General features: G+C 41.0%; 1 pseudogene; it reads left to right on the forward strand.

Moving 5' to 3' along the window:
• The first annotated feature begins 18,614 nt into the window (after positions 1–18,614).
• On the forward strand, positions 18,615–26,438 carry LOC129042676 (myosin regulatory light polypeptide 9-like; annotated as a pseudogene).
• Positions 26,439–27,254: the final 816 nt, after the last annotated feature.

Below are 27,254 nucleotides of genomic sequence, written 5' to 3' on the forward strand. Positions count from 1 at the left end.
TAGCCTGCCAAGATTTCTTAAGACCCCAAGAAGCCTGGGCACGTTGGCTCATGCCTGTAATCCCAGCATCTCAGGAGTTCAAGACCAGCCTGGGCAACATGGTGAAACCCTGTCTCTACCAAAAATACAAAAAATTAGCCAGGTATGGTGGCATGTGCCTGTAGTCCCAGCTACTCAGGAGGGAGGATCACTTGAGCCCAGGGAGATGGAGATTGTAGTGAACCGAGATCACACCATTGAACTCCAGCCTGGGTGACACAATGAAACCCTGTCTGTCTCAAAATAAGACCCAAAAAAGATGAACCATAAAATAAAAGATTGGTAAATTGGACTTTACAATTTGTGGTAAATTTATACTTTTGTAAATTTATATATGTAAATTTGGAATTTACATTAAAATCAGGAACACTGTACATCAGAAGACCCCATTATAAGAATGAAAAGGCAAACCTCGATCCGAGAAAAAAAATTGCAAACAGATTAGACAAAGCACTCCTGTCCTGAATAAAGAACTCATCACATCAATAAGGAAGACAGGTAACACAATAGAAAAATGAGCAAGACTCAAGTAGCCATCCCTCAAAAGAAGGTTTCCAAATGACCAATAAACACCTGTGAAAAGTGCTCAACCTTGTTAGTCATAAGAATGCAAAATAAAACCGTGTGATACCACTACAAAACCAACAAAATGGCTGAAAGTTAAAAACTTAAAATACCATGTGTGGGCAAGAATGTGTGAAGCAAAAGAACTTTCATACTGTTTACTATGTAAAGTGAGGGGATTCACGTTAATCTGTAACTTTTAGTTGGACTATCCTGAATCTTAAAGACAGGAAGACTCGAGTTTGTATTTGACCAAACCCATGGCTGACAGCAGATGGCAGAGGAGTGCACAGTAACCTTTTCAGGACCGGGCTGGGGCCCTTCTGACTGTAGCTCAAAGGTAGGTGTGCTCACAGGACGGTGGAGGCAAGAGGAACGCCATTCTCCCCATCCTCCACTTCACTCTTTGTCCCCCTCCTAACTTCTGTCGTCTCTCCCTTTACTGCACCAGAGTGCTGGGCAGCTCAGATGACTACAGTGCATTCTAAGCTCAGATGACTACAGTGCATTCTAAATCTAGTGCTAAGTTTTTAAAACCCAGGTTAGGGAATTGAATGCTAAAATAAAGATGATATACTTTCATCCATCTCCTAGGGAATAGGGTCACAAAACAGGTCATGCTTCAGAAAAAATTTAAGAACGAATTATCTAATGATTTGGGAATCTTCCTTCATTTTAGTGAAATACATATTACATTAAAATCTCTTTAAAAATCAAACTCTTATCTAAAGTATATAATGCCCTTTTTCTATATACAGTTTCCCCAAATGGGACACTAGGTGCTAAGGATATGGAGGTAGATAAGACATTGCCTCTACTTTTACAGAGCTTATAGTTAAAAGATAGAACAACAAATCAATAAAAGCATAGTAAGTACTGTGTTCTTATCCTATTGCTTCTGTAACAAATTACCACAATTGAGTGGCTTAAAGCAACGTAAAAGTATCATCTTACAATTCTGGGTGGCAGAATTCTGAAATGGGTTTCACTGCACTGAAATCAACTTGTCAGCCTGGCTGGGTTTCTTCTGGAGGCTCTAAGGAAGACCCCCTCTTTGACTTGGAAGGACTTCTGTGATTACATTGGGCCCACTGGATAATTCAGGATAATTTTCCCCATTTCAAGATCCTTAGCTTAATCACATTGGCGAAGTCCCCTTTGCTGTGTAAAGTAACATATTTATAGGCTCTGGGGATTAGGACCTGGATTTTTTTTTTTTTTTTGTGGGTGGGTAGGGGTGTGTGGGGGCGTTATTTTGCCTAATATAGAACACTATCTATCTGTAGAGTACAAGAACATAAAACTAGCATACTTACGATAGTTTGGGTAGTCTGGAAAGGCCTGTGAAAGGGATACTTTAACTGAGACAAAGCAAGAGCAGAAGCTGGCCAGGAATATAGGATGGTAATGAGGCTGAAATTTTCCAGATAGAAGGAACAGCATGTGCAAAGGCCCTGATGTGGGGGCATCCTTGTCTACAGTGGGTCTAGATTGACCATTTGACAGAATTGACCAGATTTGAAAAGGGATTTACTTAGAGTCAAGAATATAGTTTCAAAGTAAGAAGAAAATTAAGTGCCTTATTCCATTTTTTTTGGGTTTTCAGTCTTCCCCATTACAGCAAACAGAACAAGATTTTGTCTTTTTTTTTTTTTTTAGCTAGCTGAATGTCGTTCAATCCACTGAACAGTTCTCATTTTTTAGAGCCTCTCTCAAAGCCATCATTACACACAATTTTCAAAGGATTGTTACCTAGAAGGGTGACAGACCAAGCTCAGAACACAAAGCCAAAGTCAGTGATCTAATCCTGTTTGGGAAAGGTCTGTTCCTTGCTGGGGTCAGCTATTATTCTGATCTTGTTTTCATGTTGGCAGTTTTCTTTTGTAGCCGCTCTCATTGTGAGGAGTTAAGGGACAGCTGGTAGCAGACCAGGACTTTAAAAAAAAGGTTTTAAAATGAATCATAGAGCTCTTTTACCTCTTATGTCACTTATTGAGCTTTGAAACTCAAGCCAGCTGATTGGAGATAATCATGGCCAGTGTTTGCATGGCGCTTTGATTTTTGATATTTTAATAAGAATTTGGATGGCTTTCCATATATTCTTTTTAGCTACCTTGTATCACACGAGCACAACTATGCCAGCTGTCAGGGAGACTCATTAAATTGACATTTTAAATATTTCTGTAAATTACTAGAACATTTTAGCTTTAACTCCCGGAGGGTAAAAGGCTATAAGATTTTATGCACAAGAGTATCTGTCCTGTTCTCTAAAGAAAATGGAACTCCAAACCCATTCCTCTTATTCTGTCTGCTCTCCTTGGTTATAAAGCTGTAGGAAGAGCCATCATTTAATCACTTTTTTTTTCTGTATGCTTAGGATAAAGAGGCGCAGTAAAATTATAGCTAAGAGCAAAGACTTTGAATTCTGACGGGCCTGGCTTTGAATCCCTAACTTCTCTATTTCCTTTGCATATGATCCTAAGCAAACTCTCCCACCTCTATGAGCCTCTTTTTTTGTTGTTTTTGTTTGTTTGTTTTGAGATAGGGTCTCACTCTGTTGCCCAGGCTGGAGTGCAGTGGCGCGATCTCGACTCACTGCAACCTCTGCCTGCGGGTTCAAGCAATTCTCCCACCTCAGCCTCTTGAGTAGCTGGGATTACAGGCATGCGCCACCATACCCAGCTAATTTTTTGTGTTTTTAGTAGAGACGGGGTTTTACCATGTTGGCCAGGCTGGTCTCGAACTCCTGACTGCAAATGATCCACCCACTTTGGCCTCCCACAGTGCTGGGATCACAGGCATGAGCCACCACACCCAGCCTATGAGCCTCTTCCTTATCTGTCAACCTGGGTAATATCTGCCTCAAGAGGGTTGTCATAAGGATTGAAGGAGATAATAGAAGTACAGTTGTTAGCACGGTGCCAGGAATAGGTCAGTGTACAACGAATACAGTACGTCATTGTGACTGAATTATTAATTTGACAGCCACAAAACAAATTCATGTGACACATTTACTTATTTGACTGCTTCTGTGGTATGCCTGAGGTGAGTATAGGCGCGACATTCCAGAGAAGGAGAGCTGGCGCAAGGACAGTGCTCCAGAAAAAACAGTAATAGTTTCAACTGACCACAGGCTCAATATGGAACAACACTGGGATGAGATTGTTAATGTAATTTAAGACCACATTAACTGAGTGTCCAAAATAAAGGAGGAAATGGCCCCATTGGGTGCTATTCACACCTTATTCATGGTATTGTTTCTTTTTCTGAACGTGTCTGGGTCTAAGTACTTTGATAACTGGATTTTATTGGGAGGGTGGTGATCAGGATGGTGAAGGATGCTGAGATGCCCATGAAGTATAATAGGAGGAACTGGAGAAAAAATGAACCAGAACCACGATGGTGTTCTTCAAACATTTGTCCCATTGAAGAAGGAGTTGATATCCATATAGCTCCCAAGTGCAGAACTAGGCTCAATGAAAGAAAGCGATGAAGTGGTGAATTTCAGCTCAAGAGGGAAGAATTTTCAGATAATTTAGAGCTGCTCAAATATTAGTGACTTTGTGGCATTTAGGTCCTTCTGCATATGCGTTATGGAAATAAGACAGGGATGCTGAGAGAGGTTATCTCTCTTGGGGGAGGGACAGACCACATGGATTGCACCATCCTTTCCCAATTGACCATTTGGGTGTACACATAAAGCCTTCTCATACAAAGTTACAACTTCAAAGGAAGCTGCCTATTTGGCCTCCTATGATGGTGAGCTCTGAGAACTGAAATAAGAAACCTTAAAGCTAACTGCCTTACAGGCAGAATAACCGGATCATAATAGACTCATTTCTATAGTTGTACTATCTTGGGAAGTACAACTTATTCCATAATGATGTGTTCAGTAAGTCATTAAGTAACAAGCGTCGTTAATCATGTCTTTTTTTTTTGAGTCGCAGTCTCGCTCTTTTGCCCAGGCCGGACTGCAGTGGTGCTATCTCAGCTCACTGCAAGCTCTGCCTCCCAGGTTCACGCCATTCTCCTGTCTCAGCCTCCCAAGTAGCTGGGACTGCAGGTGCCCGCCACTGTGCCTGGCTAATTTTTTGTATTTTTAGTAGAGACAGGGTTTCACCGTGTTAGCCAGAATGGTTTTGATCTCCTGACCTCATGATCCGCCAGCCTCGACCTCCCAAAGTGCTGGGATTAGTTAATCAGGCCTTGAGGGACTCTGTAAATAAGTGGGTTAGGAAAGAATCTGAAATGATGGGGATAAAGTGAAAGCTGTGTGACTCAATTCTTCCTCCCAAAAGAAATGGGCTCCAAGGTTAGATACATGTTTAATTGGGTAGTGGAAAGTACACCGAACTGGAAGTTCAAAAGTTTAGGTTTTAGTCCTATCTCTGTTGATAACTAGACCTTGGCTAAATCAGTTACACTTTCTAGGCTTCTGTTTCATTTATAAGCCCAATGATCTCTAAGTCCTCTTCTTTCCCTAATGTCATGATCCACAATTGATAACCTTCTACATGTAAATGCTGGATGAAGATGATTAATGTTCATTAGAGCCCACTTGTTCTTGGACATGTCATTTACCCTAAAATTTAGTTTTATATATTTTTATGTTTATTTATTTATTATTATTTTTTGAGATAGGGTCTTGCTTTTGTCGCCCAGGCTGGAGTGCAATGGTGCAATCTCAGCTCACAGCAACCTCTGCCTCCCAGGCTCAAGCGATTCTCCTTCCTCAGCCTCCCAAGTAGCTGAGATTACAGGTGCATGCCACCACGCCCAGCTAATTTTTTGTATTTTTAGTAGAGACAAGGTTTCACCATGTTGGCCAGGCTGGTCTCAAACTCCTGACCTCAGGTGATCCGCCCACCTCAGCCTTCTAGAGTGCTGGGATTACAGACGTGAGCCACCCCGCCTGGCCAGTTTTATATATTTTTAAATGGCAGATAATAATCTTGAGAAGGTGAGCATGGCACAATTTATAAAAAGTACATCAGTTTAAACTCAGACAACATATATGAAAAAATTGTTATGACCTTGCCATTTAAGCATGACCCTTAGTATGAATTATGCTGCAGCAAAGCTCTGAATTATTACCTCAAAATAAATCAACCTGTAGGAGGATATTGATAGTTGCCTATGGAATATCCATTCTCCCCTTCTTCATTTTATTTTATTTTATTTTATTTTTTAAAAAAGAGATAGAATCTCACTCTGTCATCCAGGCTGGAGTGCAGTGGTGTAATCATAGCTCACTGCAGCTGCAGCCTACCAGGCTCAGCCTGGGAGGGTGGCAAGTGATCCTCCTGCCTCGGCCTCCTAAGTAGCTGGGACTACAGGCATATGCCACCTCACCTGCCTAATTTTTGTATTTTTTCTTTTTTTTTTTTTTTTTCTATTTTTTGCCTAATTTTTTGGCTGCCTAATTTTTGTATTTTTTGTAGAGATGAGGATCCCACTGTGTGGCCCAGGCTGGTCTTGAACCCCTGTGCTCAAGCAGTCTTCCTGCCTCAGCTCCCAAAGTGTTGGGATTACAGGCATGAGCCACCGTGCCTGGCTTCCCTTCTTTTTTTTTTTTTTTTTTTTTTTTTTTACTATGGAACACTGGTTTCATTTGGGATGGAATCTGCTCAAGTTTCCATTGTGGCTAAGAAACCCTGTTTCATGGTGGCGAATGAGAGGCAAGAAGAAGTCTGCTGTTGGGGCATCTGAGAAGGCTATTGATTTCCTCATAAAAAGGAATAAACATGCTGGTACACACTTTTTGCCCTTATTCTGTCTTCCTGCCTGGAATGCGTTCACGATGCCTGGAGATGCAGGAGCGTGAGGATGCACAGCAGGCGGGTAGAGAAGCTGGGTCTTTGACCACTATCTTGAGCAGCTGTGCCAGCCCTAGGCTGCATCCACTTCTTGTTATTGGGAAGGACAAAGCCCTATTTACAGACAAGTCTCTATTCCGTGCAGCTTAATGCAATCCTGACTCATAAAGTACCTCCAAACCACTGCTCCCCAGTTGTTCCATGTCAGGTACACCATAGTATGAACTTATTTCACTTGATACCCTCCGGAAGGTCCTACCTCTTAAAAGAACATGTAGCCATATGCATTCAGTGTTTTCAGAGAAGACACCACCACCATCACCACCATCATCATCACCCCCAACAACAACAGGAACAACAAACAAGTAGTAAGTATTTAAAATGTGTCTTAAGGAACTCTTGATTAATTGACTGACTTCAGGCAGCACTACTTAATTCAGGAACACTTACCAAGAGAAAAGAAGCCAGGGGCAGTGGCTCACGCCTATAATCCCAACACTTTGAGAGGCCAAGGTGGGTGGATTGCTTGAGGTCAAAAGTTCAAGTCCAGGCTGACCAACATGGCAAAACCCCATCGATAATAAAAATACAAAAAATAGCTGGGCATGGTGGCACGTGCCTGTAATCCCAGCTACTAGGGGGGTGGCGCTGAGGCAGGAGAATCGCTTGAACCTGGGAGGCAGAGGTTGCAGTGAGCTGAGATCACGCCACAGCATTCCAGCCTGGGTGACAGAGCAAGACTCTGTCTCAAAAAAAAAAAAAAAGTATTAACTCACTTTCTTGAATAGCCCTTTTAAGAGTTATACCTATATGTTATGCCATAAAACTATATTTAACTGCTAAGAAGGCAAACAAAAGTATCGTTAGTCAAGTGTTTAGTTCATTTTTATTATAACATATTTCATGTTATATTCATGTTAACACTAGTTGTTTTAATGGCTATTCATTTTATAGCATATTGGAGTCTCTTGTAACATTATGTGTATATTACATTTATGCCTATTTTATAAACATTAAGAAATAATTTTACAATTTGAAGTGACTATATAAGTTAATACTTAATCTTTGCTTTTATGACATGCGGTTGGTTCTATTTATGGCTTATGTGATGCTGAGTTATTGGTCAGGATGCCACTCTGTTATAATCATTGGCCTAGGAGGAAAATAGGCTCTTCTTTGTAGTAGTACACCTGTCGCAGTTTCCAGGAATGCCTGCGCTCCAGTCAAGGGCGGAAATAGGCAAAGTTTTCTTCCTGTAAGGATTTGTCACCGTATGTCCTGGATGGACAGAATAAACTACTTTCTTGAGCTCTCTCACTCAAGTCTTTCCTCAAAATCAGGAGATTTCCTTTATCGGTGCTCTGTGTGTGCGTGTGTGTGTGTGTGTGTATCTTTTCACTAATCAGCCGTGTTCACTTTCCAAGCACTAGCACTTGCTATAGCACCTCCACTCCTGCTCACTGGATCTACTCCTCTAACTCCCTCTAAGCATGGCCATATCCCTCAAATGCAGCCAGGGGCCTCTTCTCCCTGCGATAGCATAGGCTTAGAGCTGGATGGCTCCTCAGTTCCTCTATGGTTCCCACAAGAAATGCAGTTTCACCAAGTGTTCTGTGATTTTTTTTTAACTTTCTGAGGATTTGGGAGGCCCCATTATGGAACAGCACAACATCTCCTCTTTCCCTTTCTTCCTCTCTCTCTTTTTCTCTCCCCTTCTCTCCGTGGTATTTTTAATATATAGTGGGTGAGCCAGTTCCTGGCTCATAACTCCCATAGCCCTTGTTACAGTCTTTTGTTATAATCTTGGGGGGCACTTTAGGCCTCAGAATCAGGCCTCAGAAAATAGAATCTTTCTCTGACCTTCCCCCACTCTTCTTTCTTTCCCCAAGACAGGAATCTTCCCCTACTTTTCCGTCTTGGAGCTGACCATAAATTCCCTGAGCTACCTTGTCTGATTGTAGCCATAAGACCCCCATTTCAGAAGGGGTCCTGCCCCATAACCTGGAGGAAGGAGCACTGCACCGAGAAGCCAAGGAGAACCTGGACAGACAGGCCTTGCTGGGTCTTCCCACTCAGTCTGTTAGCATTAGATCATATCCTTTTGTCCAAACACATTTCTACATGGTTGTCAATCATGCCTATCCAAGGACATCTCCATAAAAGGCCCAAGAGGACAGCATTTGTGGAGCTTCCGAATGGCTGAGCACATGAGATTCCTGGAGGGTGGAGTGCCTGTGGAAGCCCTGCACCCTTCCCCCCATGCCTCACCCTACCCATCTCTCCATCTGTATCCTTTGTAATATCCTTTATAACAAACTGGTCAATGTGTTTCCCTGAGTTCTGTGAGCTACTCTAGCAAATTAACCCAACCCAAAGAGTGGTTGTAGCAACCCCAAATTGAAGCCGATCTGTCAAAACTTCTGGAGGCCCTGACATGTGACTGGCATCTGGGAGCGGGGGTGATCTTGGGGACTGAGCCCTCAACCTGTGGGATCTGACACTATCTCCAGATAGATAGTGTCAAAATTGAATTGGGGCACCAGGCTGGTGTCCGCTGCAGAACTGATTGCTTGTTTGGTGGTGGGGAGAAACTCCTACACATTTGATCACAGAAATCTTGTGTGTTGATTGTTGTAAGATAATAGGAAAAAGCACACTGAGTGTTATTTTATCCACACTTAGACCCTCCCTCTGGGTTCACCCAGGAGCTTCTTGTAATATAACAAGCCAAGCCCAGCTTCTGTAGACTCAGCTTTTACCTCAGGCAGGATGGTATTTTCCTAACACAGGCAAAGCTCTCGCTGGCAGGAATTCTTGTTATAATCATCATACGCAAAAGGCATTTGCCCACGTATTTCCATGAATAATCAAAGAAAGTTCTGCCTTCGCAGAATCATTTCATGATCTCGTACTTTGATTTTAGAAGTGACAGTACAGTGAGGGTCTGGACCTTCCTCAGCTTGTGATGATCACGGACACTAACAGAGTAAATCCAGATGAAGCCAGGTCCTTGAGACCCACAGCACATCTGGTATATTCACTCCTGTTACACTCACGTGTTCGGTGCTCCCACTTTCACACACACCACATGGGGAGCATAGAAAGCACCCAGCACTAAAATCATTTCCAGTTTTAAAATCACTATGACAAGTAAGAGGAGACAACCCATGTGAGTGGACCAGGCCTTTCTTTGAGTCCCCTTAAGTGAAAGTTATCTTAGAAAAGGCCCAGGGAAGACAGGGGGCCTGGAGAATGAAAGAATGGCCAGGTTAACAAGCACATGTGAGTAGAAGGTGTGCATTTAGCTCAGCTGATGAAGCAAGAGATTAAAACAGACATGGAACTTGTTGAAAATTTTGCCAACAATCGGGCAAAGGATTTCTATTACAATGGACATTTTGACTCTCTTTTAAAGAAAAATAACAGCTGACGATGGTTTAATATTACTAATATAACAGGACTATTTTTTTCTGTCATTTGCATTCAAATGAAAGCCATTCGCCAATCTTCCAACCTTTTGAGAATACCCTGTTGTGTAATATCCAAATGAAATGGTGAGTATCTAGTCCCCAACCCAAATATTATGAGAAGCCCTGCCTCCTTCCAGGTTTCTGAGGATTCCTGGGAAGGTGTGCATGAGTGCATGCATTTGCTTGTGTGTGTGTGCATGTGTGTGTGTGTGTGTGTTTGTGCTTGTGTGCCTGTGTGTGTGGTGGACATCACAGCAGAGGAACTGAGTGTGCGAAAGGCATGGTGGCTTCTGTTCGTCAAGTCACCTCCCCCTCTGAATGGTTCTGCTGAATTCCTGTTTCTCATCTTGCCCTGCAGCTATTGTTCTTCTACCACTTCACCTTCCCTTCATTTTCCAAAGCACTTTTCCTTCATTTTCCAAAGCACCATTAACATTAGACAACTGCATGTTTTAACCTTTGCTGAAAGTCGGGGGTAATGGAGAGGGGCACTGCTTGGAAAACAACTTCAAGCTGGACCTCAGGTCTTGCCATCCTCCAAGTCCTTCAGCCAACTCTCCAGCACAGGAAATTTACATTACTGTCTTTCCTTTTAGGCCCTGGCCTGCTGCTGTGCTCCTAGGGCCAACTTTCCTCTCTACCCTCATTCCTCTGTATCATCTTCTTGGAGTCCCCAGGGTTCCTGTACCTTTCTCCTTCACCAGCAGTGACTCAAAACCTCTCTATACAGAAGGAGGAGCTCAGCGAGAACAGCCTGATTGGAAACTGGGGCTAGAGGTCTTATCTCAAAGTCTGCTTTGCTTTGAAGCACGCTGTTATCACTTAGATTGTATGCTACTTGGATTGGGTAGGGGTTCCCATGGAGGCTACAGGAAAGAGCTTAAGCCACTTCCATTGATACAACCACCCCTCATTTTAGCATTGCAACTCCACCATCTCTCTACTTTACCTACAGAACAATTCGTTATCTGCCAGAAGCTCCTCTTTCCAGAATATGCCTTGGAGAGATCACCTTCTATAATCAAAAGACCCCTCTAGGTATTTTTCAAGCAAAAGAGCAGACTTGTTTCTTCCACCTTCCAGAATGTGAAAGCAACTTCAGACATTTCTTTATAGAATAGCAATTGGGCCAGGCAGGGTGGCTTACGCCTGTAATCCCAGCATTTTGGGAGGCCAAGGCAGGCGGATCACTTGAGATCGAGAGTTTGAGACCAGCCTGGCCAATGTGGTGAAACCTTGTCTCAACTAAAAGTACAAAAATTAAGCTGGGTGTGGTGGCATGCACCTGTAATCCCAGCTACTTGGGAGGCTGAGGCAGGCGAATCGCTTGCACCTGGGAGGCAGAGGTTGCAGTGAGCCAAGATGGTGCCACTGCACTCCAGCCTGGGCGACAGAGCAAAACTGTCTCAAAAAATAAATAAATAAAAAATTTTAAAAATTACATATATTAAAATAGCACTTGATCAATTTCTGTAAAACTTGTAAAATATGTGAGACAAAGTAGCAAACATAAGAAGCCGTATTTGTTCATTTCTTCCTGGCAACACAATTTCAAAAAGTCACTGACTCTGTGGGACGCGCAGCTCTCTGGAAAGATGCTTTGAAGACAAAACAGGAGAGAGCACATAGGCCCCCCACGTCTCTTGCCTGAGTCACTATACTCCTTAAAAGATAAATGACCTGGTCCTTGCCTTGTCCTACACATAAGATAATGTCAGATGGAGTTACTGATTATGCCTCCGTAATTTTTAACCAGATGTACTCTTACACCCAAACCTTGATGTGATTCTGCTTTAATGTAACTTCTGAGGAAGTTTGATGTAATTTTGCATGTACTGAACCCCCATCACCTGTATATAAGCAGTGAGATGAAAAACTGTGCCAGAGCCGAGACTGCTCCCAGGCTCTAGACCTTGGTCCATAGTCCTCAGGAAGACTTCTAAATAAAGCTAGCTTTAATTCTTTAAAAGCCTGATGGTTGGCTGAGCGTGGTGGCTCATGCCTGTGATCCCAGCACTTTGGTAGGCCGAGGCGGGTGGATTGCCTGAGCTCAGGAGTTCGAGACCGGCCTGGGCAACACGGTGAAACCCCATCTCTACTAAAAATACAAAAATTAGCCGGGCGTGGCGGCGCCCGCCTGTAGTCCCAGCTACTCAGGAGGCTGAGGCAGGAGAATTGCTTGAACCCTGGAGTCGGAGGTTACAGTGAACCGAGATCACGCCACTGCACTCCAGCCTAGCAACAGAGCGAGACTCCATCTTAAAAAAAAAAAAAAAAAAAAAAAAAAAGCCTGATGCTTTTTCTTTAGTCAGCAAATGAAATGAAAATTATTAGTATTCAAAGAGGGTTGGGTCTTCACTCTGTTTTTAGGATGTTGTCAAGTTTTACGATGGGAAAGAAGTCCCAAAATCATAGAATTTAGGCGACCTTAACAATCATAGCTTACCTCGCTCATTTGTGGTTCAGAAAATTGGAGCCCAAAGCAGTTTTGTGGTAGGTCCAAGGTCACTGGCAAGCCCCTCAGTGGAGAGCTAGCACTAAAGTCTCCTCAGGACAGCCACAGCTAGGCTGAGAATAGTTTAATGGAGAAATGATCTAATTTAGGTGGCTCACCTGGCTTGTCAAGTATGACGAATGTGGCACAGAATTCTTAGAAACAGGACTTAAAAGTTTAAAGCATATACAAATGACATGCTTAGGCATGCAAAAATATGTGCATACATATTGATTGTACTGGTGAAACCTATCTGCCAATAGAGAAATTTATGTCATGCTGTCAAAAAATAGCACTTCCTTTAGTGCAGTTCACACTACAATTCAAACTGTTCCAGAAAAATGCGAGTAAAATCTCATGTAAGTAAAAAATGTTGAGTCCTGGAACCCCATCCAGACTTCAGTGTTTTTTGTTATTTGTTTTGATTTGTTTGAAATAGGGTCTCACTCTGTTGCCCATGCCCAGGATCGAGTGCAGTGGTACAATCACAGCTCACTGCAGCCTTGACCTCCCAGGATCAAGCGATCCTCCCACCTCAGCCTCCCAAGTAGCTGGGACTACAGGCATGTGCTACCATGCCTGGACAGACTTCAATGTTGAGCCTATTTTTTTCCCCTGAATAATTGCCTATAGGCAAGGACACTTGGTGATGTATAACCCTTAGGGCATTGCTCTCTGTCCCTAAAGCACACTTAAATATTTTTTTCTGATTATAAAAAGAGTACATATTCATTTCATTGTAGAAATTTTGAAAACCACAGAAAACATAAAAGAAAACAAAAACTACCTATAATTCCATCATTAGAGGTAACCACAGATTACATTTGGTTTTAGCATATTTCCCTAAGACATTTTTCTTTGCATTATAAATAACATATAACATATTTATACTTTTTTCCATAAAGGGAGTTACCATGTGTACTATACACATTGTTTTATAGCCTGCTCTTTTAAGCACCACAGCATAAGCATATCTCCCTGTAATTAAATATTCTTCACAAATGGGTTTTAAAGATACTATTATTTAAAAAACGGTTCCTCCCTAAAGAAGTACACACTAGGGCTAAGTTCATTTACTGAGCCCTTGAACTACTCGTGATGACCTTTGAGAGATCACTCAAGGTCAAGCCCAAGCCCTCTTTAACATGGCTTCATGACCTACTTCCCGGGCTTCTTTACTCCTCATTGCTCCATCCATGCTCAAACCCTAAGTGCCACAGATACCAGAATGAATTCCTGTAATAAAGCAGTTGGTCATTCAGCCAGTCCATGTATCTGTCTGCCCTCCTTCCTTCCCTCTCTCCTTGAGGTCTGAAAACCTGCCCTGGTCTCTCTCTGGAAAGCTCTCTCTTATTGCAACTGCCTTACTCCTTACTAATCTTTTAGCTGTTAGCCTGGACTTCCCTCCTGGGGAAGACTTCCCGGATCCCTCATGACCAGGTCAGGGACAGGTCATGACCATGTCCCTTTCCTAGGTCCCTACAGCCTCCTCACTTCCCTATTCATAGCAGACACAGAAGGCAGACAAGAAAACTTGTTAGGACAGGGACCATAACTGCCTAGTGTGCTCACAAAGTTGTATCCCCAGAACTGACAACAATATGTATCACATATTATATGTTTATTTATTAGCTTATTGTTTATGTTATGTATTTCCCTATGAGAATAAAAGCACCATGAGTAGGGGTCTTGTCTGTCTTATTAGCTACTGAATCTAGCCCTGGTACCTAGAATTCTGTTAACACCTCAAAGTATACTATTAGTATTAGTCTGTTCTCACACTGCTATAAATAAATACCTGAGACTGGGTAATTTATAAAGAAAAGAGGTTTAATTGGCTCATGGTTCTGCAGGCTGTACAGAAAGCATGATGTTGGCATCTGCTTGGCTTCCAAGGAGGCCTTAGGAAACTTACAATCACAGTGGAAGGGAAAGAGGAAGCAGGTGGCCAGAGTAGGAGCAAGAGGGAAGAAGAAAGTGGTACACTCTTTTAAAAACAACCAGATCTCATGAAAACTCACCCACTGTCACAAGCACAGCACCAAGAGGATGGTGCTAAATGATTCATGAGAAATCACCCCCATGATCCAATCACCTCCCACACCAGGCCTCACTTCCCACACTGGGGACTACAGTTCTACATAAGATTTGGGTAGTGACACAGATTGAAACCATATCACCATTCCATATTTTTTTCTGTTTGTGGCTGTACATATATATGTGTGTATGTATTGTTTTTTACAGAAATGAGATAACTTTGCATAAATTTTTTGTAACCTGCTTTTTTTACTCATCTATATATTATAAATATAATTTCATGTTAGTAAAATCTTCTATAAACATTTTTTTCTATCCATCTTCCATTGTTGGACCTTTAAATTATTTTCTGTCATAAACTTTAAAATAAATCCTAACCATCAGTACAGCCTATGAGCAGAAGGGAGCCTTTCTGTTTGATGCATACACACGTGGGGGTTACAAGGTGGCACAAGAGAGCTTTCCTTGCCCCCAGTCTTCTTGGTGTTCTGGAACCCGCCCCCTCAGATGGGGTCTGGGAGTAGGTCTGACCTGGCCTCCTTTCTTCCTTTTCTACCTTCTAGCTTTTTACTGCTCAGCTTGCAAGATGCTCAATTTCCTCTGGTTTGTCCTGAAATGGAGCTGGGGAAGGGATAAATAAAAGTGGCCTTTACCTCCCTCCCGCCAATGGTTCAGCCTCAGAGAGGAGTGATTATATGTTTCTTCTCTATTGTGTGTCCAGCCACACAATTTTTACAGAGCAGTAGGCTCAAATATCTGTCCTTGCTTGTTTGGGAAATGGTATTTCATTCCGTTTGCAAGCATTCAAAGAGGTTTTCTTTTCTAATCAAAATGCTGCGAACCACCATTTAGCTAAAGTTTTGCATCTATTTTCAATGATAGTTTTAGAACATTCTAAAAGAGTAAGTTCTGGCTTAAAGGTTATATGCATTTTTATTTATTTATTTTGTTTTAATGAGAACGATTTTACTTTTTATTTTTTAAATTTTGTGTGTACACACTAGGTGTATATGTTTATGGAGTACATGAGATGTTTTGACACAGGCATGCAATGTGAAATAAGCACATCGTGGAGAATGGGGTATCCATCCCCCAAGCATTTATCCCTTGAGTTACAAACAACCCAATTATACTCTAAGTTATTTTAAAATGTACAATTAAGCTGTTATTGACTACAGTCACCCTACTGCGCTATCTAATAGTAGGTCTTATTCATTCTTTCTATTTATTTGCACCTATTAACCATCCCCAACTCCCTTCCAGACCCCACTCCCCTTCCCAGCCTCTGGTAACAATCCTGCTACTCTCTAGTCCATGAGTTTAATTGTTCTGATTTTTAGATCCCACAAATAAGTGAGAACATGTGATGTTTGTCTTTCTGTGCCTGGCTTATTTCATTTAACATAATGATCTTCAGTTCCATCCATGTTGTTGCAAATGACTGGGTCTCATTCTTTTTTATGGCTGATTAGTACTCCATTGTGTATATGTACTACATTTTCTTTATCCATTCATCTGTCAGTGGACACTTAGTTTGCTTCCAAATCTTAGCTATTGTTAACAGTGCTGCAACAAACATAGAAGTGCAGCTATCTCACCAATATACTGATATTCTTTCTTTTGAGTATATACCCAGCAGTAGGATTGCTGGATCATAATGGTAGCTCAACTTTTAGTTTTTTGAGGAACTTCCAAATTGTTCTTCATAGTAGTTGTACAAATTTACACTTCCACTAAGAGTGTACAGGGACCCCTTTTCTCCACATCCTCACCAGCATTTGTTACTGCCTATCTTTTGGATAAAAGCCATTTTAGGTGATATCTCATTGCTATCAATGATGACATCTCATTGTAGTTTTGATTTGCATTTCTCTAATGGTCAATGATATTGAGCAGCTTTTCTATTTGTTTATTTATTTTATTTGTGAGATGGAATTTTGTTCTTGTTGCTCAGGCTGGAGTACACTGGCACGATCCCAGCTCACTGCAACCTCTGCCTCCTGTGTTCAAATGATTCTCCTGCCTCAGCCTCCCGAGTAGCGGGGATTACAGGCATGTGCTACCATGTCCAGCTAAATTTTTTTGTATTTTTAGTAGAGACAGGGTTTCTCCATGTTGGTCAGGCTGGTCTCCAACTCCCAACCTCAGGTGATCCACCCACCTCGGCCTCCCAAAGTGCTGGGATTACAGGCATGTGCCCAACCTTGAGCAGCTTTTCATATGCCTGTTTGCCATTTGTATGTCTTCTTTTGAGAAATGTCTATTCAAATATTTTGTCCATATTTTGATCAGATTATTCTATTTTTTTCCTATAGAGTTGTTTAAGATCCTTGTATATTCTGGTTATTAACCCATTGTCAGATGGGTGGTTATATACTTTTTTTCTTTTTTTTCTTTTTTTTGAGACAGACTTTCACTCTGTTACCCAGGCTGGAGTGCAATGGCACGATCTTGATTCACTACAACCTCTGTCTCCTGGGTTCCAGCGATTTCCGGCTAATTTTTGTATTTTTAGTAGAGACAGGGTTTCACCATATTGGCCAGGCTTGTCTCGGACTCCTGACCTCAAGTGATCTGCCCACCTCAGCCTCCCAAAGTGCTGGGATTATAGGCATGACCCACCGCGCCCAGCTGTTATATGCGTTTTTAAGTCTGGTGAATACAGACTGTCAAATTGTCTTCCATGAAAATTGCACCAAATTACATTCTCACCAGTGGTGTACAATAATGCCTCCCAACACCAGGGATAATCATATTTTTGGTAGGCAATTTGTGGTATCTCATTTCATTAATGTGCATTTCCCTAACCCATATGTTTTTAGGTAATAGATTAAAAAGTGGTATCTCATTGTTGCATTAATTTGCATTTTTGTAAAGCTTATTTCTTTTAAAAAGTAATAATTTCAAAGTACATTTTTCTTTTTAGTAAACCAATAGAATTTTAAAATTTCCTCTATTAATTCTGAGATCACCTGAGACAAGAAGACACCAGAGTTTTTAGTCACATCTCACAACCACACACTACAGGCAGTGGAGTTGAAAAGAAAGTGCTCATCTAAGCAACCTTACTGTTTTACAGATTTAAAAAGATAAGACCGGGCGCAGTAGCTCATTCCTGTAATCCCAGCACTTTGGGAGGCCAAGGCGGGCGGATCACCTGAGGTCGGGAGTTTGAGACCAGCCTAGCCAACATGGAGAAACCCTGTCTCTACTAAAAAATGCAAAATTAGCCAGGCGTGGTGGCGCATGCTTGTAATCCTAGCTACTCAGGAGGCTGAGGCAGGAGAATTGCTTGAACCTGAGAGGCGGAGATTGCGGTGAGCCAAGATCAGGCCATTGCACTCCAGCGTGGGCAAAAAGAGCGAAACTCTGTCTCAGAAAAATAATAATAAAATAAAAATAAAAAAATAAAAATATGTCGGGTGTGGTGGCACATGCCTGTAATCCCAGAACTTTCGGAGGCCAAGGCAGGCAGATTATGAGGTCAAGAGATCAAGACCATCCTGGCCAACATGGTGAAACCCCGTCTCTACTAAAAATACAAAAATTTGCTGGGCGTGGTGGTGCACGCCTGTAATCTCAACTACTCAGGAGGCTGAGGCAAGAAAATCACTTGAACCCAGCAGGCAGAAGTCACAGTGAGCCGAGATTATGCCACTGCACTCCAGCCTGGCGACAGGATGAGACTCCATCTCAAAAAATAAATAAATAAATAAATAAATAAATAAATAAATAAATAAAAGGCCCAGTGGTTAAAGAAAAATGTATCTTAATGAAAGCTGTGATAGTTTAATCAAACACAAAATGGGGTTATTTTGTAGCTGCAAAAATGTCTGTGTATTTCAATTTAAACAATATTATGTAGCATGTACTGTACTTGGAAAAAGTTACTCAACAAGGTGCAGCAAGAAAACACAAAGATAAAACTCCTTTCAAGGCCTCTGTGTACAGAAGGAAGGGATCAATATCAACAAAGTGCTTGATGAAAAGCAACGGGTTAACAAAGAAAATGTATAGAATGAAACTAAATTAATGAGGACAATTGATAACATAGTCGAATTTATAGAAACTTGTCAGCACATAATGGAAAATAATTTTTTTTTTTTTTTTTTTTTTGGAGACAGAGTCTCACTCCATTTCCCAGGATGGAGTGTAGTGGCATGATTGCGGCTCACTGCAACCTCCGCCTCCCAGGTTCAAGTGATTCTCCTGCCTCAGCCTCCCCAGTAGCTGGGATTACAGGCATGCGCCACCACGCCCAGCTAATTTTGTAAGTTTAGTAGAGACGGGGTTTCACCATGTTAGCCAGGCTGATCGTGAACTCCCGACCTCAGGTGATCCGCCCGCCTTGGCCTCCCAAAGTGCTAGGATTACAGGTGTGAGCCACTGCGCCCAGCAGGAAAATAATTTTTTAAGACTATTTTAGGGGTGATTTTTTTTAATATTATTCTGATGGGGAAAAAAACTTCACATATGACCACAGTTGTGTGTACCTCCCATTAGTCTGAATGTGGTTGTACAACAGCAGTTTCAGAAGATTGTGCTATCAGATGCCTCTATGTGGAGAAAGAATAGTCTATTCAATCAACAAGCACTCACTTATGCTAAACCTGATGCTATGAAGGATCTACTAAGATCAAAGACAAGGTCTTTCTGTCCTGGAAGAGTTTAGCCTAATGGACGAGAAAGACAAAGAAATAACACGAAACAGTATGATAAGAGCTATGATCATCCCATCTGAACCATTGTTGATCAGTCCCTGGGAGTTGTCAGCTCCAGGAAAGCTAGAAACAGGACAGACTGAGGTCAGATGCCAGAGACAGTAGGACCAAGATGCCAAAGCCTTGGCCAGAAGCACAGCACTGGTGTGGAGCTGAGGTCAGATAGCTGCCACGACGCTGGGGCCAGGCAGCTGGCTGGAAAGTGGAGCCAGAGCAAGCCTAGGGGACACATCTGAAGTCAGAAATGGCAGGGGATGGGGGAGAGGCAGAGCAAGGAGATGGGAAGCCTAAAGCAGGAGGCCAGCGAGAGCTTGTGGGAAGAACATTCTGTTGTGTGGGGGACTTTCTCAAGGCCCTATTGACCAACCCCAGGAAACAATCCACTGCTGACTTAAAGGCTATACTCTCCGACCAAGTATCTAACTGTAGGGTGGTATAAAGTGGTCGGGGAGTCATCAACCTGAATTTTTGAGGCTTCAAAGAAGAAGTAGCAGAGAATATGGTCTGGTCTGTTTGAAGGGTGGAAGACGGAATGGAAATGGTGCAGGATGAGGCTGGTAAATCGGTACCAACAACCAACATTCATTGGGCACTTTCTCCGGGACAGGCCAAGTGTGAAGGGCTTCACACTCACGACCTTATTTAAGCCCCACAACAACCTTGTAGGATAAACTCTATTATTAGCCACACTTCACAGATTAAGAAACTAAGAAACTGCAGATTAGAGAGTTTATATAATTTCTCTAAGTTTTCACACTATAATGTGAGTTCTAACTCTAGAACTCTATTATTAACTACTAAATATGCTCTGTGGGGCATGACTATAAAGAGGCTTTCTCAGACTAAAAGTTCTGCACTTTCTCTTTTAGGCATGGTGATGCCTGTTTGGAGGTATAGCTTAATGTCATCAGAGTAAACTTTAGAGTCTTTGGATCTGGGTTCAAATCACAGTCCTATGACTTGATGAGACTCCTTGTTCAAGGTAATTTTCTTAGGCATCATTTTCCTGTTCTGAATTAAGAATAATAACAATGTCTTTTTGTTGAAATGTTGTGAGACTTAAATACGACAATGTACATGAAAGCATCGGTTGACTACAAAGCTAAACATAAATGTTAACTGTTATGCGTTCTACTGTATTTTATATAAACCCTCAAGGCAGCCACAAAGCAGAGTGATATGAGAACCATCTGGAGACTATTTTAATGATCCAGATGAAGGATGATGACAAGGGCCTATGCCAAGGCAGTGGCAGTGAGGGTGGAGAGAAAGGACATATTTAAAGAATATTTAGGACACTTTACAAAACAGAACCTAATGACAGATTGGATATAGAGAGAGAGAGGAAAGGGGGTCAGAATGATTCAGAGTTTTATGTTGAGTAATCGGGTGAATGGTGATGTCATTAATTAAGGAAGAAGAGTAGGCAGGATAATACGTTCTATTTCAGGAATATTGTGACGAGGTGTCTATGAGACATCCAGTAAGCGGAGATGTGAAATGTGAGTGGGACTATGAGGGGGGTGCTCAGAAAAGAGATGTGCCATAGATTCAGATTTGGACATTACTGGGTATTTGTGAGACTAAACCTCTGACAGTAGATGTGATGTCCAGGTAATACATAAAGCAATGGTTTGTAGCCCTTTAAAGCCAAGGAAACTTTCCACTCACACACAAAATAAACGCTTATGCTAAAACCCAGTTTGCAAAACAGCTCAAAATGAAGCTTTTCTGGTTAAATCCACAGTGAATTGCCTGGAGCCCACTTCTTGAGACAGCCTCTGAACAGGTTTAACTGAGCCCAGTTTGAGAACCACCTACGTGGAGGAGAGAAGAGGGTGAGTTAACCACTAAATGGAGTCTGAAAGAAAGCAGCTTATGCAAAATCAGACTGGAATTTTAGTTTTAGATTTTTTGTGAAAAGCTTTTTTGAAACTTTAATGATTTTGGAAGCTTCACCCAGTTATTTGCAGTACTAACACTCATTCTGGCCTGCTCTTACAGATGTTTGACCCTGTGTTTCAATGTCTTTGTGTGCCCACCAGAAGCCGCAGAGCCATTCAAATAAAGATAGTTGGCTGAATTTCCAAGTCTCTCTTTCCAAGTTCATGCACATTAGTTTTCCTCCTTATCAGCAGAGGCTTGTCTTGTACACATCTGCTGGGTCATTCGTGCTGAGATCACCATGTTTGTCCCAATTACCATGATTCTTATGTGATCTGTAAACTAGATAAATGCTCATCCACTCAAGCATTGTTTAATAAAAGTTATCTCAAATATTTAGCTTGTAAACTTTTTAAGAAGTCGAATTGGTGAAACCTTTTCTCCTAATTAAATCAATTGAGTCTGCTTATTATTTCAACATCGTCGAGGGTTTAATCCTAAATCCACTAAGGATATTTTGATTTGGTTATTAAATCAGAAACACCTAATTATATGATAAGGAAAAATAATAGGAGCAAGAAAAAGGAGAGCAGAGGGAGGCCAAAAGAAAGAAGCAAGGACATCGGGTGATTATATTAAGAGCTAGTTTAAAACAAAAACAATAGCACTCTAACATATCAGTGATCTAACACAATAAAAATTTTTTTAAATTTTATTGTTATTACACTTTAAGTTTTAGGGTACATGTGCACAATGTGCAGGTTTGTTACATATGTATACATGTGCCATGTTGGTGTGCTGCACACACAGTAAAAAATTTATCTCTCACTCAAAGTTCAACATTGTGGATATTTATGATTGGCATGTGATGGTTCATTTTGTGACTTGAGTACCCTTTTAGAGCCTCTACTTCTTTGTCTGGATCCTTTGCCACTCAGCGAGTGGACTGTGGACAAGAAGACTGCAAGGGAGAGGTTTCTATGGGCCAGGCTGAAGGTGGGCGCATCACTTCTGTGCATGTTCCCTCAGCCAGAATGAGCCACAGAGCCATGCTTATCTGCAAGGAGAGTTGAGAAGTATCATCTAGCCGTGTCCCTAGAGCTAAATGGAAGTGGAGAAAGTGAGCAGCAGCTAGTCTTTTGTACAGAGGAAACAAAAAGTGCCCATGCACTGGTTTTGTAAAAATTAGGAAAAATGAATCCCTGGTACATAAAAATTTTCAGCCTTACTCTTCTTATATGGAAACCTTAGTCTCAAGGTCTGAGAGAGGTGCATATTGAATACTCCCAACCCTGTCACAAATATCAGTTAATTCCTAGATAGGAGGGAATAACTATGTTTTTCAGATGTACCAAAGAAAATGTTCATCAATTTTATAGATAAAATCCAATTCTTAAAACATTAAGAAAATATTGTATTTCAAATAATGAAATAAAATGTATTTGATGCATCTGAGCATTATTACATAACTTTTCCTTTACAAACTTATAAAAACTTGTTCACATTCTTACCCCAAAAAAAGTTTTCGAAAAGCTAAACACTTACCCACTGAGTCATAGAATAATTGGAATTCTGACAGGAAGATAACTGTAAAGCAGTTCTTTAAAGAGGAGCAGCACTCTGCTTTATTTAAACCCCACAAAGTAGGTAAGTGTTTTGTGGGTCGTGGATTTTCTAATTCAAGGTGTTATGCAATATGCAGCTGGGCTTTGAATGGCTTCCTCCTTTGTTCTTCTTGCACGCACATGCCATTTGGTGACATCCTGAGGTCTGGGAGGCTATTGGATTAGACTTTCTGAAAAGGAAAGGTTATTCTACGCCATGTATAAGAAAAAGCTTTGATGATTCACAAAATTAAAGCTTTTTACTTCCCAGCAGGGGAGATTTCCCAGCCAATATGTTGAAAGTGGCTGTATTAAAACTTGCTCCTTGATAGAACCAGAGATCCCAGCTGGCTTTCTCAGGAGGGACAGAGCATGATGATGATGTTGATTAGACAACTTTTAACCAGCACCAGTAGACAAAGACATTTTTAGCCTCCAAAAAAGAAATGGAATGAATGCCAAGTCTGCATTTTATGGAGAGTATAAGTCTTGTTCCAGCAAATGTTTTCTCATTATAGAGCAATGCTTGAGGAAGCACACATCAGTTTCGTGCCCCTTCATGATTTGTCCTGTACCACTGGTTCAACCATTGAGGGATTTCTGACAAGAAAAACTTTGCCTGAAAAAAAATTTTTGCCTTAGAAAACATAGGTTAATTGTATTTGACTTAGCTGCGAGTAACAATAGGGTCTTCCATCTCTTTCTTGTCACCTTTTTAATTGCACTCAGTGTTTTTGCTTCTTCTGCTTGAAGAGAGCACTGAAACAATGTGTATTGGTTTGTAATCAGCATCAGACTTGATTACTTAGTAATTTGTAAAGAGCTTTAAACTCAGTAAAAGAAGGTCTTGGTAGATTTTGGGGGGCATATCAAAAGAAAGTTGTCTTTTTCTTTTCTTCCCCATTTTATACAGATTTTTTAATGCCAGAATTCTATCCTTAATGTATTTTGATCTTTAATCATTCTGATTAGACAGCCATTGCAAAAATATCCATAAAACCAGCAGTTCTCCAATTGTGCCTGCAGCATGGTATTTTACAGAGTATGTTATGTAGAACACCATGGTTCCTGAGGTAATTATAGGTGCTATGTGAATGCAGAATGTATTCATTAATAACAGAATTAATTATTCCAGAATTTATTATATGACTCACATATAATAGAAAAGTCACCCTGTTTCAATTCTCTTTCAATCCTTTTGTCAAGGAGAAAGTTTCAACTTAATGACATTTTTCTGAGCACTTCTTTTTAATGAGACAAGTTTCAGGCTGAGCATCATCAGCAGACAATTTTATCTACCTCGAACTTAATTACATTTTATTCTCCTTACTTTTATTTTTATTTTTCATCTATGTATAGCAGGTGAAACAGATTGCCCAGTTATCAAATGATACACAGTTTTCTTATAAAATAGTTATAATGCTTAAAAGGGAGTCAATTTAAAGGAAAATATCAAATGGTAAGAGTAAGTGATTTATAGAACTCAATAATGAAGCTATCAGATCCTGGACTTTCATTTGATGAGAGACTTTTTTTATTATCATTTCAATCTCTTTACTGGTTATTGATCTGTTCATATACTCTCTCTCTCTTTTTTTTTTTTTTTTTTTTGAGACGGAGTTTCACTCTTGTTGCCCAGGCTGGAGTGCAGTGGCAGGATCTCAGCTCACTGCAACCTCCGCCTCCCAGGTTCAAGCAATTCTCCTGCCTCAGCCTCCTGAGTAGCTGGGATTACGGGCATGCTCCACCACACCGGCTAATTTTGTATTTTTAGATGAGATGGGCTTTTACCATGTTGGTCAGGCTGGTCTTGAACTCCTGACCTCAAGTGATCCACTCACCTCGGCCTCCCAAAATGCTGGGATTACAGGCATGAGCCACTGCACCCGGCCATATGTTTTGTTTCTTCATGATTCAGTCTTGGTAGGTTATATGTGTTGAGGAATTTATCCATTTCTTCTAGCTTATCCAATTGTTGGCATATAATTTGTTCAGAGTAATCTCTTATGATCCTTGGTATTTCTTGGTATCAGTTGTAACATCCCCTCTTTTATTTATTTAGAGAAATTCTTCTTTAAAGAGAGAGTCTTTCTCTTTTTTTCTTAGTCTAGTTAAAAGTTTGTCAATTTTATTAATCTCTTCAAAAAACAAACTCAATTTCATATAAAGAAGAAATTTAAAGAACTAATACTTAATGTTTCTCAACTTCTTTCAAAAAATTGAAGAAATACTTCAAACTCATTTTGCAAGGCCAGCATTACCCTGATACCAAAGCCAGACAAGGACACTATCAGGAAAGAAAATTATAGGCCAATGTTCCTGATAAACATAGATGCAAAAATCCTCAATAAAATACTAGCAAACCAAGCTCAACAGTAAATCATAAGAATCATTCACTATAATCAAATGGGATTTATCCCAGGGATGCAGGAATGGTTCAACATACACAAATCAACAAATGTGATACATCATATTTAAATAATTAAGGACAAAAATCATATGATTATCACAATAGATGAAGAAAAAACATTGGACAAAATTCAACATTCTTTCATAATATAAACTCTCAACAAATTAGATATAGAAAGAATGTACCCCAATAGAATAAAGGCTATATGTGACAAACTCACAGCTAACATCACACTCAGTGGAGGAACAAGAAAAGGATACCTGATTTCTCACCATTTCTGTCCAACATAGTACTGGAAGTCCTAGCCAGAACAGTTAGGTGAGAGAAAAAATAAAAGGCATCCAAATTAGAACAGAAGAACTTAAGTTGTCTCTGCAGACAACATGATCTTATGTATAGAAAACCCTAAGTCCTTCACCAGAAAACTGTTAGAATTAATAAACAAATTCAGTAAAATTATAGGATAGAAATTCAAAATACAAAAATCAGTAGAGTTTCTATGTAGTGCAATGAAGTATCTGAAAAAGAAATTTTTTAAAATCCTATTTACAGATAGCAGCAGCGAGGGGCTCGCTGAGGTGCTTGGATTCTCGTAGATGTGCTGGGATTTAACCATCATGTCAAGCAAAAGAGCAAACACCAAGACCACCAAGAAGTGCCCTCAGCACACAACATCCAATGTGTTTGCTGTGTTTGACCAGTCACAGATTCAGGAGTTCAAAGAGGCCTTCAGCATGATTGATCAGAACAGAGATGGTTTCATCGACAAGGAAGATTTGCAGGATATGCTTGCTTCATCTGGGAAGAGTCCAGCTGATGGGTATCTGGATGCCATGATGAATGAGGCTCCAGGCCCCATCAGTTTCACCGTGTTCCTCACCATGTTTGGTGAGAAGTTAAATGGCACAGATCCTGAAGATGTCATCAGAAATGCTTTTGCTTGCTTTGATGAAGGAGCAACTGGCACCATTCAGGAAGATTACCTGTGAGAGCTGCTGACAACCATGGGGGATGGGTTCATGGATGAGGAAGTGGATGAGCTGTATAGAGAAGATCCTATTGACAAAAAGGGAAATTTCAATTACATTGAGTTCACATGCACCCTAAAACATGGAGCAAAAGACAAAGATGACTGAAATAACTTCAAGTTCCGGCCAAACATTCCTTGTTGCCACTTTGGGTATTTCTGAGATTTTCTCTTGCATGCCCTTAGCTTTACAGCTTTTGCATTTCCTGTTGTATTTATTCTCAGCCATTTGGGGCACATGTATCTTTATACTCAGACTGGAAGCAGGACTTTCTATTAATATCATTTTCAGAATAGAAAATAGGGTAATTGGCCGGGCGAGGTGGCTCATGGCTATAATCCCAGCACTTTGGGAAGCCAAGGCAGGTGCATCACGAGGTCAGGAGTTCAAGACCAGCCTGACCAACATGGTGAAACCTGGTCTCTACTAAAAATACAAAAATTAGCCAGCATGGTGGTGCACACCTGTAATCCCAGCTACCTGGGAGGCTGAGGCAGAAGAACCGCTTGAACCCAGGAGGTAGAGGTTGCAGTGAGCTGAAATTGTGCCACTGCACTCCAGCCTGGGCGACAGAGCGAGACTCCATCTCAAAAAAAAAAAAAAAGAAGCCAGGCGTAGTGGCTCACGCCTGTAATCCCAGCACTTTGGGAGGCCGAGGCAGGTGGATCCCAAGGTCAGGAATTCAAGACCAACCTGACCAACATGGTGAAACCCCATCTCTTCTAAAAATACAAAAATTAGCCGGGTGTGGTGGCATGGGCCTGTAATCCCAGCTACTCAGGAGGCTGAGGCAGGAGAACTGCTTGAACTTTGGAGGCGGGGGTTGCAGTGAGCTGAGATCGCGCCACTGCACTCTAGCCTGGGCGATAGAGCAAGACTCCGTCTCAAAAAAAAAAAAAAAGAAAGAAAAAAGAAAAAGAAAATAGGGTAATTAAACCTACCAGCCCCTCTCCCCCAATAACTGTGATCTATACAGAGTCAATATATTTTTTCAGAGAAAGTTATTTGTTCATTTTTTTCTGAACCATAATTAAACTTTATGATAAAATTAAAAAAAAATTTAATCCTATTTACAATAGCTACCAAAAAATTTAAACAGGGATAAATTTAACCAAGGAGGCAAAAGACTTATACACTGAAAATTATAAAACATTGATGAAAGAAATCGAGGAAGACACAAATAAATG

This window comes from Pongo pygmaeus, chromosome 7 (genome assembly GCF_028885625.2).
Source record: "Pongo pygmaeus isolate AG05252 chromosome 7, NHGRI_mPonPyg2-v2.0_pri, whole genome shotgun sequence".
In the NCBI taxonomy this organism is placed as follows: Eukaryota; Metazoa; Chordata; class Mammalia; order Primates; family Hominidae; genus Pongo; species Pongo pygmaeus.